The sequence below is a fragment of the Saccopteryx bilineata genome, chromosome 3 (assembly GCF_036850765.1).
Source record: "Saccopteryx bilineata isolate mSacBil1 chromosome 3, mSacBil1_pri_phased_curated, whole genome shotgun sequence".
Taxonomy (NCBI): Eukaryota; Metazoa; Chordata; class Mammalia; order Chiroptera; family Emballonuridae; genus Saccopteryx; species Saccopteryx bilineata.
Window position 1 is genome coordinate 266,270,607 of NC_089492.1, and position 15,613 is coordinate 266,286,219.

The following is a 15,613-nucleotide window of genomic DNA, read 5'->3' on the forward strand; positions in this document are numbered from 1 at the left end:
GAAGTCCCAGCCCCACACCAGTCCACTGTCCAGTGACAAAAAAAGAAATCCCAATCAATTCTGGCTGAAAAAACCAGTGGGGATTGTGACTGAGGAAGAAAGAGGGCAGCTGAAGTACGAGGTGTTCCTTTATTATTTTAAAATCATTTTCTTACTTTTCAATTACAGCTGACAAACAATTTTATTAGCTTTGGGTGTACAACCCAGTGATTAGATATTATATAACTTACCAAGTGATTGATCATCCTAATAAATCTTGCACCTATCTGACACCATACATGGTTCTTAGAATATTAAATACTATATTCCCTGTGCTGTACTTGACATCCCCATAATTGTTCTGTACCTACCAATCTGTACTTCTTAATCCCTTCACCTTTTTCACCCAAGCCTAAACCCCCCCCCCATTTGGGAACCATAAAAATGTTCTCCATGTCTACGAGTCTGTTTCTGTTCTACTTATTCATTTATTTTGTTTTTTAGATTCAGTTGTTGAAAGATTAGTATTTACTGCCATACTGTATTCTGTTCATAGTCTTTTTACCAGTTTCCTTCTTCTTAAAGACCCTTTAACACTTCATGTAATACTGGTTTGGTGATGATAAACTCCTTTGTTTTTTTCTTGTCTGAGAAGCTCTTTATATGTCCTTCACTTCTTTTTTAAAAAGAATTTTATTTATTGATTTATTAGAGAGGAGAGGAGAGGAGAGAATGTGGGGGGGAGGCAGGAAGCATCAACCCGTAGTAGTTGCTTCTTGTATGTGCCTTGACTGGGCATGCATAGAGCACCAAAACTGGCAATCTTAGCATTCCAGGTTGACGTTTTAGCCTCTGCACCACCACAGGTCAGGCTGTCCTTCCATTCTAAATGATAGCTTTGCTGGACAAAGTAATCTTGGTTGTAAGATGAGTATTTCTTGCCACTTGCTGCTAGCCAGCAAAGTTTGTGTTCAGAAATAAGCTGTCTTATGTGTGCTCCCCTATAGGAAACTAAGTACTTTCCTCTAACTGCCTTTAAGATTTTCTCTTTGTCTTTAAATTTTTGCATTTTAATCATGATGTGCTTTGGTGTGGGCCTCTTTGAGCTCATCTTGTTTGAGACTCTGTACTTTCTGGACTTGTATGTCTATTTCTTTCATCAGGTTAGGGAAGTTTTCCATCATTTTTCAAACAGTTTTCAATTCTTGCTTTCTCTTCTTCCAGTACCCCCACGATGCAAATGTTGGTATGTCTGAAGTTGTCCCAGAGGCTCCTTCCACGATCCTCACTTTTTTAAATTCTTTTTTCTTTTTGATGTTCTGATTGGATGGTTTTTGTTTCCTTATATTCCAAATTACCAATTTGCTTCTTGCCTTCATCTACTCTACTGTTGATTCCCTGTAAATTATTTATTTCAGTTAGTTTATCTTTCATTTCTGACTGGACCTTTTCTATGCTTTTGAAATTCTAAGTTCACTGAGCATCCTTATAACCAGTATTTTGAACTTTGCATCTAGTCGATTGCTTGACTCCATTTTATTTAGTGTTTTTTTTAATGGAGTTTTTTCTGTTCTTTCATTTGAGACATGTTTCTATGTCTCCTCATTTTGGCAGCCTTCCTGTGTTTGTTTCTATGTATTAGGTAGATCAGATGTCTCCCAGGCTTGGCAGAGTGTCCTCTTATAGTAAGTTTTCTGCAGGGTCCAGTGGAACAGCCTCCCTGATCACTCAAGCTGAGTACTAAAGGTGCATCCCTCCAACTGGGCTGTGCCCCTCCTCTTGTAGTTGAGCCCTGACTGCTCTTGGCACATCAGTGGAAGAGATTTATCCCCAAGCCAATCAACTGCAAGAACTGCCTGCAACCACCAACCTCTGACCATCACAGAGGATCAGCTGTGTAGAACTTACATCAGTAGGATCCTGGTGCTGCTGAGTCTGCCCCTAGAGTGTGCCACTTGTGGAGGTGGTTAAGTGGTGATTCTTCAAATTGGTCTCAAGCTGCCCACTGGGTGTACTGGCTCTGAGGCCTCCTGAGAGGTGCAGACCAAGGTTAGCCACCACCTGGGTTCTGCCTGGGGACACCTGGTGGCATGAGGTACAAAGCGATCTGCAGATGGCTGCTACTGTGCTAGGCTTAGAAGTGCCCAGGTGAGGCCAAGGTGTGAATGAAGTCTGGCTACTGCAAGTGCATGGCCTGGGGCCACTTAGTGAGAAGTATAGGGCACAATGAGGCAATGAACTCTTTGACAACTCTCAGCAATATCTTTTTGGACATGTCTCTTCAGGTAAAGAACACACACAAAAAAACAAATAGGACTACATCAAACTAAAAAATTTTACAGAGCAAAAGAAACCATCAACAGAACAAAAAGATAACCTACTGTATAGAAGAAGATATTCACAAATAATACATCCAAGAGGAGTTTATACATATATAAGGAACTTCACATCAACAAATCCCAAATAATACAATACAAAATGGGCAGAGGAAATGAGTAGATATTTTTCCAGGGAAGACATAGAGATGGCCAACAGATACATGAAAAGATGCGCAATATCACTAATTATCAGGGAAATGCAAATTAAAACCATAATGAGATATTACCTCATTCCTGTCAGAATGGTATAATCAATAAATTAACAAATAGCAAGTGCTGGTGAGAATATGGAGGAAAGGGAACCCTCATATATTGTTGGTGGGATCATAAATTTGTACAGCCACTGTGAAAAACAGTATGGAGATTCCTCAAACAATTAAAAATAGAGCTACCATAAATACAGCAATTATACTTCTGAATATTTATTCAAAGAAAAACAAACACTAACTAAAAAAGATATACACACCCTTATGTTCATTGCAGCTTTGCTAGTAATAGCTAAGATATGAAACCAATCTAGATGTCCATCAATACATGAATGGATAAACAAGAAGTGGTATACACATATACAATGGAATATTATTCAGCAATAATAAGAAAAAATGTGCCTGACCAGGCAAGTGGCGCAGTGGATAGAGCATCAGACTGGGACACGGAAGACCCAGGTTCAAAACCCCAAGGTCACCAGCTTGAACACAAGGTCACTGGCTCGAGCAAGGGGTCACTTGGTCTGCTGTAGGCCCCCAGTCAAGGCACATATGAGAAAGCAATCGATGAACAACTGAGGTGCCGTAACGAAGAATTGATGCTTCTCATCCCTCTCCCTTCCTGTCTGTCTATCCCTATCTGTCCCTCTCTCTCTGTTTCTGTCACACACACACAAAAAGGAATCTTACCATGTGCAACAACATGGGTGGACCTAGAGGATATTACCTAAGTGAAACAAGTCAGAAAGGAAAAGACAAATTTATAATTTCACTTAAATGTGGAATCTAGGCCCTGGCAGGTTGGCTCAGCGGTAGAGCGTCGGCCTAGCGTGCGGAGGACCCGGGTTCGATTCCCGGCCAGGGCACATAGGAGAAGCGCCCATTTGCTTCTCCACCCCTCCGCCGCGCCTTCCTCTCTGTCTCTCTCTTCCCCTCCCGCAGCCAAGGCTCCATTGGAGCAAAGATGGCCCGGGCGCTGGGGATGGCTCTGTGGCCTCTGCCCCAGGCGCTAGAGTGGCTCTGGTCGCAACATGGCGACACCCAGGAGGGTCGCAACATGGCGACGCCCAGGATGGGCAGAGCGTCACCCCCTGGTGGGCGTGCCGGGTGGATCCCGGTCGGGCGCATGCGGGAGTCTGTCTGACTGTCTCTCCCTGTTTCCAGCTTCAGAAAAATGCAAAAAAAAAAAAAAATGTGGAATCTAAAACAATAAAACAAACAAATAAAACAAAATACTAACATATACACAGAAACAGAGAACAAGGCAAGGGGAGGAGATGGAAGGATGAGAATAAGAAAAAGGCAGAACAAAAAAATAAAACAAAATATAAAATATTAATTGTTCTTCAGAAAGTTTAACTGATGTGAAATCCTACTGTTTATACAACAAAGAAAAAAATCAATGTTTAGAGTTGAATGTTTTTGATTTCACAACTACTTACTCAGAACAGAAACATCTCATCTCTGTATTCCTATCACATAGTACAATGTCTGGCATACTGTAGGCACTCAATATGTGTTTGCTGAATAAAATTAGGCTACTTCAAGTATCAAAATTTAAAACTGAATGTTAAACTACTAAAAATAGAAAAATATATCTGGGTACATAAAGTGCAAAGACAAACAAAGTAACAAAATACATAATATGTGATTTTCATGTACTGCCACTTCCCTACTTTTTTTTTTTTTTTTTATGGAACGCTTCACGAATTTGCGTGTCATCCTTGCGCAGGGGCCATGCTAATCTTCTCTGTATCGTTCCAATTTTAGTATATGTGCTGCCGAAACGAGCACCACTTCCCTACTTTTAATCTAAAAAATGAAAAATAAAGCGTATACTAATAAAAAGAAAATTCAAATATTTTAATTTTAAATCATTTAAGTAAACACACAGGGCCAATCAACTTAAAATGTACTTTTGTGCCTGATTTGTGATGGCACAGTGCATAAAATGTTGGCCTGGAAAGCCAAAGTCACCAGTTTGCAACCTGGACTTGCCCACTCAAAGCACACAGGAAAAACAACTACTAAGAGCTGATGCTTCCCGCTCCTCTACCCTTTCTCTCTCTCTCTCCTCTCTAAAAAAATTAATAAATATACTTTTGTAATTTTTTTTTAAAATTTTTATTTATTTATTTTTTACAGAGACAGAGAGTGAGTCAGAGAGAGGGATAGACAGGGACAGACAGGAACGGAGAGAGATGAGAAGCATCAATCATTAGTTTTTCATTGCGCGTTGCAATACCTTAGTTGTTCATTGATTGCTTTCTCATATGTGCCTTGACCGTGGGCCTTCAGCAGACCAAGTAACCCCTTACTGGAGCCAGCGACCTTGGTTCAAGCTGGTGGGCTTTTGCTCAAACCAGATGAGCCTGCACTCAAGCTGGCGACCTCAGGGTCTCGAACCCGGGTCCTCTGCATCCCAGTCTGACGCTCTATCCACTGTGCCACCGCCTGGTCAGGCTATACTTTTGTAATTTAAAAAAATTAAAATTAAAATATGAAACAAATAATATATCATGTCCTGGCCAGCTGGCTCAGTGGTAAGCGTCGGCCCGACATGTCAAAGTCCTGGGTTTGATTCCCGGCCAGGGCACACAGGAGAAATGCCCATCTGTTTCTCCACCCTTCCCCCTCTTTTCCTCTCTATCTCTTCCCCTCCCACAGCCAAGGTTCCACTGGAGTGAAGTTCGCCTGGGCACTGAGGATGGCTACATAGCCTCCGCCTCAGGTGCTAGAATGGCTCCAGCTGCAATGGAGCAACATACCAGAGGGGCAGAGCATCGCCCCCTGGTGGGCTTGCTGGGTGTATCCCAGTCGGGCCCACATGGGAGTCTGTCTGTCTCCCCACCTCTCACTTCAGAAAAATACAAAAAAAAATTATATATATCAATACAAAGAACAATTTATCTCACAAATGCAAGATTGATTTTCCTAACTGATTTACCTTGAAAATCAATCTGTATTTCTGGGTCTATCTCTAGATGCACTCTGTTACATAAACCTGTATGTATCAGTGAACCACTGTCATGATTACTTTAGTTTATACTACATCAGATACACTCTAAGTCATCACTTTCAAAGTTGTTTTGCTATTCTAGATCTTTTGCATTTGCAATTTCTTAGAAGGAGCTTGTCAATTTCAATTAAAAAGCTTGCTGGGGTTTTGAATGGGACTGTGTTGATATATCCATATAAGTTTAAGGAGAACTGATATCTACAAAATGTCATTTAGAAATTTTTTTTTCTTCATTTTTCTGAAGCTGGAAACAGGGAGAGACAGTCAGACAGACTCCTGCATGCGCCCGACCGGGATCCACCCGGCACGCCCACCAGAGGGCAAGGCTCTGCCCACCAGGAGGTGATGCACTGCCCATCCTGGGCATCGCCATGTTGCAACCAGAGCCACTCTAGCGCCTGAGGCAAAGGCCACAGAGCCATCCCCAGCGCCCGGGCCATTTTTGCTCCAATGGAGCCTCGGCTGCGGGAGGGGAAGAGAGAGACAGAGAGGAAAGCGCGGTGGAGGGGTAGAGAAGCAAATGGGCGCTTCTCCTGTGTGCCCTGGCCGGGAATCGAACCCGGGTCCTCCGCATGCTAGGCCGACGCTCTACCGCTGAGCCAACCGGCCAGGGCGTCATTTAGAAATTTAACAATAATTTAGAAACTATTTAGAGATGTCAAGAACTAAGCCCTGGCTAGTTAGCTCAGTTGGTGAAGAGTATCATATCAAAACAAGATTGTGGGTTCAATGCCTGGTCAGGGCACACATGGGAAGCAACTATAAAAATGCACAACTAAGCCCTGGCCGACTGGTTCAGCGGCAGAGTGTCGGCCTGGTGTGTGGAAGTCCCAAGTTCAATTCCCAGCCAAGACACACAGGAGAAGTGCCCATCTGCTTCTCCCCCCTCCCCCCTCTACTTTCTCTCTGTCTCTCTCTTCCCTTCCTGCAGCCAAGGCTCCATTGGAGCAAAGTTGGCCTGGGTGCTAAGGATGGTTCCATGGCCTCCGCCTCAGGCACTAGAATGGCTCTGACTGCAGCAGAGCATTGCCCCCTGGTGGGCATGCCGGGTGGATCCCAGTTGGGCACATGCGGGAGTCTATCTGCCTCTTCCCTCCCCCACTTCTCACTTCAGAAAAACAAACAAACAAAAAAATGCACGACATGAGTAGAACAAATGTTTCCTTTCCCCTCCCGCTCTCCCTGTCTTTCTAAAAATTAATTAAAGGTAAGCCCTGGCCAGAGAGCTCAGTTGACTGGAATGTCATCCCAGAGCGTGAAGGTTGCTGGTTCGATTTCCCAATCAGGGCACATAATAGAACAGCTTGATATCTCTCCCTCTCTCTCTCTCTCTACCCCTGCCTCTTTCTGAAAAACCCAAACAAAACTAAATTTAAAAGTATATACCATGTTCATGGATATAAAGACTCAATATATTTAAGATGTTAATGCTCTGCCAATATTGATATACAGATTTAATCAATTCCAATCAAAGTCCCAGTGGTGTAGTTGTATAATTTACATGCTGATTCTGAATTGTATATGTAGGCCCTGGCCAGAAAACTCAGCTGGTTAGAGTGTCATCCCAACACACTAAGGTCACGGGTTTGATCCCTGGCTGGAGTACATTTAAAAATCAACCAATGGATGCATAAATAAGTGGAACAACAAATCAAAGTCTCTCTCTCTTCCCCCTTACTCTATCTAAAATCAATAAATACATTTTTAAAAATCAACCAATGAATACATAAATAAGTAGAACAATAAAACATTGTTTCTCTCTCTCTCCCTCCTTCCCTCCATCCTTTCCCCTCTCTCTCTAAAATCAATTAAAAAAAAAAAAGAAGAATAGTGGCCCCGGCCAGATGGTTCAGTAGATAAAGTTTTAACACAGTGCAGCAAAGGTTATGGGTTCAAAGCCCCTGGTCAGAGCACATATAAGAAGCAATCAATGAGTACACAACTAAATGAAACTACTAAGTGACACAATAAGATGCTGTTTCTCTCTCTCTCCCCCTCGCCCCTTCAAATCAATGGAAACATTTTAAAAAGGAATAGGCCCTTGTCTGTTGGCACAGTGGCTAGAACATCAACACTGCATATAGACCTCCCAGCTTCGATTCCTGGTTAGGGCACCATCTGCTTCTCTTCCCCTCCCTCTCCCCCTTTTCTCCCTATTTCCCTCCCTCTGCCTCTTCTCTCCTTCTTCCCCTCCCATAGCCAGTGGCTTGACTGGTTTGAGCATTGACCCCAGGCACCGAGAATGGCTCAGTTGGTCTAAGTGTGTCAGCTTCAGGTATAAAAAATAGCTCAGTTGATTCAAGCATCTGCCCTAGATGGGTGTCACCAGGTGGATCCCCATTGGGATGCACGCAGGAGTCTGTCTCACTTAAAAAAAAAAAAAAGAAATAATAGTTTTGAATGACTTACACTAAGCTCATGTAGTAAGTTTGTATTTTTCAAGGAATTTCCCCTTTTATTTAAGTGGTCTTTTGTCTTTTAAATTTATTTTAGTGGGAAGGGTAGTGGCATTTCATTGTGGTTTTAACTTGTATTTTCCTGCTGACTAATGATTTTAAATCAATTTATTGTATATTGTGTATATTGGTCATGATTTTTCTTTTTTCTTTTTTCAGCAAGAGAGAGACAGAAAGAGACAGGGAAACAGAGAAACAAATAGGAAGGGAGAGAGATGAGAAGCATCAACTTGCGGTTACAGCACTTCAGTTGTTTCTCATTTGTGCCTTGACCAGGGGGTCCAGCTGAGCCAATGACCCCTTAACTCAAGCCAGTGACACTGGGCTTCAAGCCAGCAACCATTTTGTTGTTTGTCTTTTTATGCAGTTGTAAGGATTCTTTATACTATATATTCTGGATACAAGTCTTCTGTTGTATATATCAACAGATCAAAAAATATATATATATATAGGGTATTGCTATATTTTCACTATATATCTCTATATTTCTCTTTCCATATCTATGCATCCACCCATTCATCTATTCAAACATCTATCTATCCATCTGTTTATCTATTCTGTATGTTATCTTTTCATTATTTCATTGATCTTCTTTGAAAAGCACAAGTTTTTAATTTTGATGAAGTTCCATTTTATTATATTGTTTTTGTAGTATTTGTTCTTTGTGTTCTATGAAACTTATCCCAAAACAATGAGTGTTTTCATTTTTTTTTCTTAGAAACTTTATAATTTTAGCCTTCACATTACTTTTATGATTATCATGCATTTCAAGTAAATCTTCGTATGTGATGTAGTATAAGAAGGCAAAATAAATAATTTTTTTGTATGAATATCTAGTTGTATTTGCAACATTTACTAAAAATAAAAATGATTTTTAAAAATGATAAATTTTAGCCTATCCTGTGGATAAAGAGTCGACCTAGAATGCTGAGGTCACTGGTTTGAAACTCCGGGTTTGCCTGGAGGTACATGAGCGTTGATGCTTTCTGCTCTTCCCCTCCACGTCTCTCTCTCTCCTCCCTTTCTCTAAAATGAATAAAATCTTTTTAAAAATTGATAAATTTTTTATCTACACATTATACCACAACAAACTCTTGTTTTTAAAATTACATTTCTGTCCCTGGCCGGTTGGCTCAGCGGTAGAGCATCGGCCTGGCGTACGGGGGACCCGGGCTCGATTCCCGCATAGGAGAAGCGCCCATTTGCTTCTCCACCCCCCCTCCTTCCTCTCTTTCTCTCTCTTCCCCTCCCGCAGCCAAGGCTCCATTGGAGCAAAGATGGCCCGGGCGTTGGGGATGGCTCCTTGGCCTCTGCCCCAGGTGCTAGAGTGGCTCTGGTCACAGCAGAGCGACGCCCTGGAAGGGCAGAGCATCGCCCCCTGGTGGGCAGAGCGTCGCCCCTGGTGGGCGTGCCGGGTGGATCCCGGTCGGGCACATGTGAGAGTCTGTCTGTCTCTCCCCGTTTCCAGCTTTAGAAAAATACAAAAAATAAAAAATAAAAATAAAAATAAATAAATAAATAAAATTACATTTCTAATAGCATAATATAGGGTTAACCAAATATGTGCAAGACCTATACAGTGGTAACTTGAGATACAAGCAGACCAACATACGAATTTTTTAAGATACAAGCTGCGACAAGGTTCGTGTTTTTGTTCAAGATCCAAGCAAAATTCCAAGATATGAGTCATGATTCGGAAAGCTGCCGCTAGTTGGTGCATTGGCACACGGATCCAGTATCGGCAGCATAACACCAGCATCTCATTCTTTCTCACGTGTTACCTGCAGAATCAAGTCGAATCTCGTGCGCTGTACTCGTTCTTGCATCATTTTTGCATTCTTTACTAACTTTTTTGTGTGCTATCATGGGGCGAAGAAAGTGAGTATAAAGAACAGTAGAGAGAAGAAGAGAATGATGTCAATAGAAGTAAAGCAAGAAATAATAGAAAAACATGAGCATAGTGTACGAATGATTGAACTGGCAAGGCTGTACAACTGCAATACATCTACAATTTGTACCATCCTTAAACAAAAGGATGCCATCAAAAGCAAAAATCCAGCGAAAGGAACTATAATTCTGTCCCAATTAAGGACAAATATCCATGAAGAAATGGAGAAGCTTCTGCTGGTGTGGGTGAAAGAGAAAGACCTGGCAGGAGATACAGTAACTGAGACTGTAATATGCAAAAAGACACATGTTATTTACTGCGACTTGAAGAAGAAAGAACCATCAACCTCAAAAGAGACAGCAGAAAATATGTTTAAGGCAAGTCATGGCTGGTTTGAAAATTTCAAGAAGAGATCTGGCATCCACTCAGTGGTGAGGCATAGTAAAGCTGCGAGTACCAACTTTAAGGCAGCTGAGGAGTACATCGCACGTTTTGCTGCGCTTATCACAAAGGCAGACTACATCCCCCAACAAGTGTTCAACTGTGAGGAAACAGGATTGTTTTTAGAAAAAAAATGCCCCGTAGCACTTTCGTCACCGCAGAGGAGAAGAAGCTGCCAGGCCATAAACCAAGAGTCAGGAACCTATGGCTCGCAAGCCAGATGTGGCTCTTTTGATGGCTGCATCTGGCTAGCAGACAAATTTTTAATTAAAAAAATGTTAAAAATATAAAACATTCTCATGTATTATAATCCATTCATTTCCTAACCCTCATGTTCATGGTTGCAGGTGGCTGAAACCAATCATAGCTATCCTCCGGGACAACACCAAATTTTTATTGGATAATGTGTAACATACACGGGTTGTTGTATGGCTCTCACGGAATTACATTTTAAAATATGTGGCATTCATGGCTCTCTCGGCTAAAAAGGTTCCCGATCCCTGCCATAAACCCATGAAGGACCATCTGACCCTTGCATTGTGTGCAAATGCTAGCGGTGACTATAAAGTAAAGCCACTGCTAATATATCATTCCGAAAATCCTTGAGCCTTTAAGACTCACAAGATTCTTAAAGAAAAACTGCAGGTTATGTGGCGCGCCAATGCTAGGGCATGGGTTACACGGCAGTTTTTTATTGCATGGGTAAATCTAGTCTTTGGTCCTGCAGTGAAAAAATATCTTGAAGAAAATAAACTCCCGATCAAAGCATTCCTAATCCTTGAAAATGCTCCAGCCCACCCACCTGGTCTTGAAGATGACATTCTTGATGAGTTCAAATTCGTGAAAGTCCTCTACCTCCCACCCAACAGACTTCAATCTTGCAATCTATGGATCAGCAGGTCATTTCAAACTTTTAAAATCTTTGCACAAAGCATTTGTTCCACCGTTGCTTTGAGGCGACTAAGAATACAAATCTAACCCAAGAGTTTTGGAAAGATCAACATTGTGGTATGTTTACACATTACTGACTTGGCATGGCAAGAGGTTACAAGAAGAACCTTGAACTCGGCATGGAAAAAGTTATGGCCTGATGTTGTTGCAGACAGGGACTTCAAAGGATTCGAACCAGAGACCGAGACCAAGGTAGAAGCGTTGGAGGAGACTGTGTCCCTCGGAAAGTCGATGGGTCTGGAGGTAGATGAGTGTGACATAAACAAGCTTGTCGAGGAACATGAGGAGGAACTCTCAACTGAGGAGTTGAAGGAGCTACAGATGATGCAACATATGGAGCTTCTGCAAGAGATTAGTAGTGAGGAGGAGGTAGAGGTGGAGGAAGTGATTTCTACAAGTGAAATTAAAGACATGCTGGCAATGTGGGAGAAGCTTTCAAGTTTCATTGAAAAGAAACACCCAGAAAAAGTTTCAACTGGTCATGCTTCAGCACTTTTTAATGACACTTGTTTGTCACATTTCCATAACATTTTAAAAGGCAGGCAAAAGCAAACCTCTTTGGATGGATTTTTATTCAAAAGTCCTGCCAAGTGGAAATGCCGAAAGTGCAGCCAAAATGGTAAAAACAGGTGATGATTAAATGAAAAATACGTAATATTAAGCTTAGGTTAAGTTTAAAGTTAAGAAAGTGCATTTTTTAATAATTAAGTTTTGGTGGTTTCATTTTAAGTAAAGAAAGTGCAGTGTTAAGTTTTGTTTAAAGTAAAGAAAATGCAGTTTTAGTTTACACTTAGTGTTAAGAAAGTACAGTTTTAGTTTTCGTGCCTGCATCCCTTCCTCCCTCCCTCCTCCTCCACCATTCACCTCTGTTAGCCACACTCATCTGTCTCCAAGGTAAGAATACAATACTAAATAACACCTTTTTCTTTTATTTCATATATTTTGTTATGCATTGGTAAAGTATATATATGTGTGTGTTTCTTAATTAAAAACATGTTTTTTTTTTCATAATTTAGGATGGTTTGAGGATGTTTCAGAGGGCTGGAACAGATTAAATCTATTTCAGTTATTTTAAATGGGAGAAATTTGTTTCATATACGAGTTGACTGACTTACGAGCTCAGTTACAGAACGAATTAAACTCGTATTTCAAGGTACCACTGTATTCTGAAAACTACAAAACATTACTGAGAGAAAAGACATAAATAAACTGAAAGACATTTCTAGTAATAACCTATACAAATAAAACCCATGACACTGCCTGACCAGGTGGTGGCGCAGTGGATAGAGCGTCGGACTGGGATGCTGAAGGACCCAGGTTCGAGACACCGAGGTCACCAGCTTGAGCACAGGCTCATCTGGCTTGAGCAAAGAGCTCACCAGCTTAGACCCAAGGTCCCTGGCTCAAGCAGGGGGTTACTCGGTTTGCTGAAGGCCCGCGGTCAAGGCACATGTGAGAAAGCAATCAATGAACAACTAAGGTGTCGCAACACGCAACGAGAAACTGATGATTGATGCTTCTCATCTCTCTCCGTTCCTGTCTGTCTGTCTGTCCCTGTCTATCTCTGCCTCTGTAAAAAACAAACAAACAAAAAACCCCATGACACTGATATAGAAATAAATATTAATATTTAGTATTAATATATAGATTAACAAAATGTAATAGAAATCCCAGAGATCCCCACATATACAGAACTTAAATATATCTCAGTGGTGCCAACTCAGTAATGAAAGCATCAATTATTAAGATGAAAAAAACATTTATTCAGAAGTGGTAGCACAGTCAGCTGCTCATTAAAAAAATTTTTTAAAGTAGAACCCAAATTTACCCTAACTCTAAAAATATATTTCAAATTAATTAAGACATAAATGCTAAAATATGAAATAAAAAGCTTTAGAGAACCTGGCCAAGTGGTGGCACAGTAAATACAGCGTTAGTCTGATATGATGAGGACCCAGGTTCGAAATTCCGAGGTTGCTGGCTTAAGCTTAGGATTGCTGGCTTGAATGCGGGATCATAGACATGACCCCACGGTTACTTGTTTGAGCCCAGGGATCGCTGGCTTGAAGCCCAACATCGCTGGCTTGGAACCCAAGGTCACTGGCTTGAAGCCCAAGGTTGTTGGCTTGAGCAAGGGGTAACTGGCTTGGCTGAAGCCCCCATATAAAGGCACATATGAGAAAGCAATCAATGAACAACTAAGGTGATGCAATGAAGAATTGATGCTTCTCATCTCTCCCCCTTCCTGTCTTTCTGTCCTGTGTCTATCTGTCTGTCTGTCTCTCTCGATAAAAAGCTTTAGAGCGATTATAAAATTTTATTAAAAGGCATTAAAGATTTAAATGTATGAGAAGACATACCAAGTTCATAGATAAGAAGACTCAATATCATAAAGATGCTAATTCTCTCTCCATTTATAGATTCAAAATAACAAGATTTTGTTATTACTTGATTTTGTTTTGTTAGGGACTTGGCAAGTTTTTTTTTTTTTTTTTTAGTTTTTATTTTATTTTTAAGTTAAAGGAGAAGAGATAGAGAGAGAGTCACTCTCGCATGTACCCCAACCAGGATCCACCTGGCAACCCCCATCTGGGGCCCACGCTTGCAACCGAGCTATTTTTAGCTCCTGAGGCAAGGCTCTACTGAGTTACCCTCAGCGGCCGGGGTTGATGCACGCGAATCAATTGAGTGATGGCTGTAGGAGGGAAATAGAGAGAAAGAAAGAGAGAGGGAGAGTAAGAAGGGAGGAAAAACAGATGGTCACTTCTCCTATGTGGCCTGACTGGGAATGGAACCCGGGACTTCCATACACCAGGTCAATGCTCTACCACTGAGCTAACCAGCCAGGGCCAACGTGTTAGTTCTAAAATAAATGGCAAGAATAGGCAAAACATTCCTGAAGAACAATCTTCAGGGATGTGACCATCAGATTATCAAATAACTAAATTAACTAAGACAATATGGTACTGGCACAAAGATAAACAAATAGCTCAACGGAACATTAACTGAGAACATGGGGGAAAAACCCACATATATTCATTATAGAATAACTTTGTACATCACTGGAAAAGGAATTAGTATTTGAAAAATGGTTGGTGAAATAATGTTAGCATCATGAAAAGAAATAGTTAGTTACATAACCCAAGACTAATCTAGGGTAACTCAAGAGCTACAAGTAAAAGGTAAAACCAGTGAACATTTTAGGAAATAATATCAGAGATCTTTCTGACCAACCTCAGTCTAGGAAAGATTTTCCTTAAATATTCCAATGAAAAAAAAAAAAAAAAAAAAGGCAAACCACAAAGAAAAAGAGTAATGTATTTGTTACCATTCAATTACATTCAAATTATTTTCTGATTAGGCAAAAACTTTACAAAGACAATCATGAATTAGGAGAAGTTATTTGCGATATCTACAACTGACAACTTTATTCTTCAAAATATTTAGAGAATTCGTACAATTAAGACCAACAACACAATGGAAAGTGGGCAATAGATTTAAATGAACAGTCATTTTGCCAAAGAGAAATCTGTAATGGCCAACAAATATGAAAATGTAGTCAACTAAATTGTCAAGGAAATCCAGTTTTTAAAAATGAATTAATTCCATGTTATACCAGCCACAATCACAAAGTTTAAAAGGCCGATAATATCAAGAGTTGCTAAGATGCACAGTGACCAAAACTTTAATTAATAGCAGACGTATAAATGGATAAAACTATTTAGGAAAATAAGTTTTGTATATCCTGCAAAGTTGAGAATGTACACAACCTTGGCCAGGGCAATCATCTCCTATATACCCTAGAGCAAGGATAGGTAAACTATGCCTGCACACCAAATCTAGAAGCCATCTGTTATTTTTTTATAACCCATAAGCAAAGAATGATTTTCACATTTTAAAGTGTTTAAAAATAAAATAAAAATATTTCCTGACCCATGAAAATTATGTTAAATTCTAATTTTGGCCTCTGACAAGTTTTATTAGAAACAAACATGTTAGTTCCTTTATGTTTTGTCTACGGCTGCTTTCACGCTACAAAGCAGAGTTGAGTTGCTCCAAGAGACAGCATGATCTATAAAGCCAAAAATATTTACTATCTGGCCAGAAAAAGTTTGTCGATCCCTGTCCTAAAGCAATAGACTTTAAACTTATTTTTGACAGAGACCCACCATAAGAAATAGATTTTACACTGAATTCCATACATGGTACTTTCTTGTTTGTATTAGTATAAACAAGAACATTCCTAGAAGAAAGATTAGTAATAGAGAAACTAGAAACATCAGGAAGTATAATTT

At 40.5% G+C, this 15,613-nt stretch overlaps 1 protein-coding gene and 1 non-coding gene across 7 annotated transcripts in view; both read right to left on the minus strand.

Annotated features, from left to right (window-relative positions):
- ZMYM4 (zinc finger MYM-type containing 4) overlaps positions 1-15,613 on the minus strand; it is a 176,312-nt gene that overhangs the window by 69,690 nt on the left and 91,009 nt on the right. The gene's annotated exons all lie outside the window — the stretch shown is intronic.
- Positions 4,251-4,357, minus strand: LOC136332658 (U6 spliceosomal RNA). The gene has a single exon (XR_010730824.1). It is a non-coding gene; the product is annotated as a U6 spliceosomal RNA (small nuclear RNA).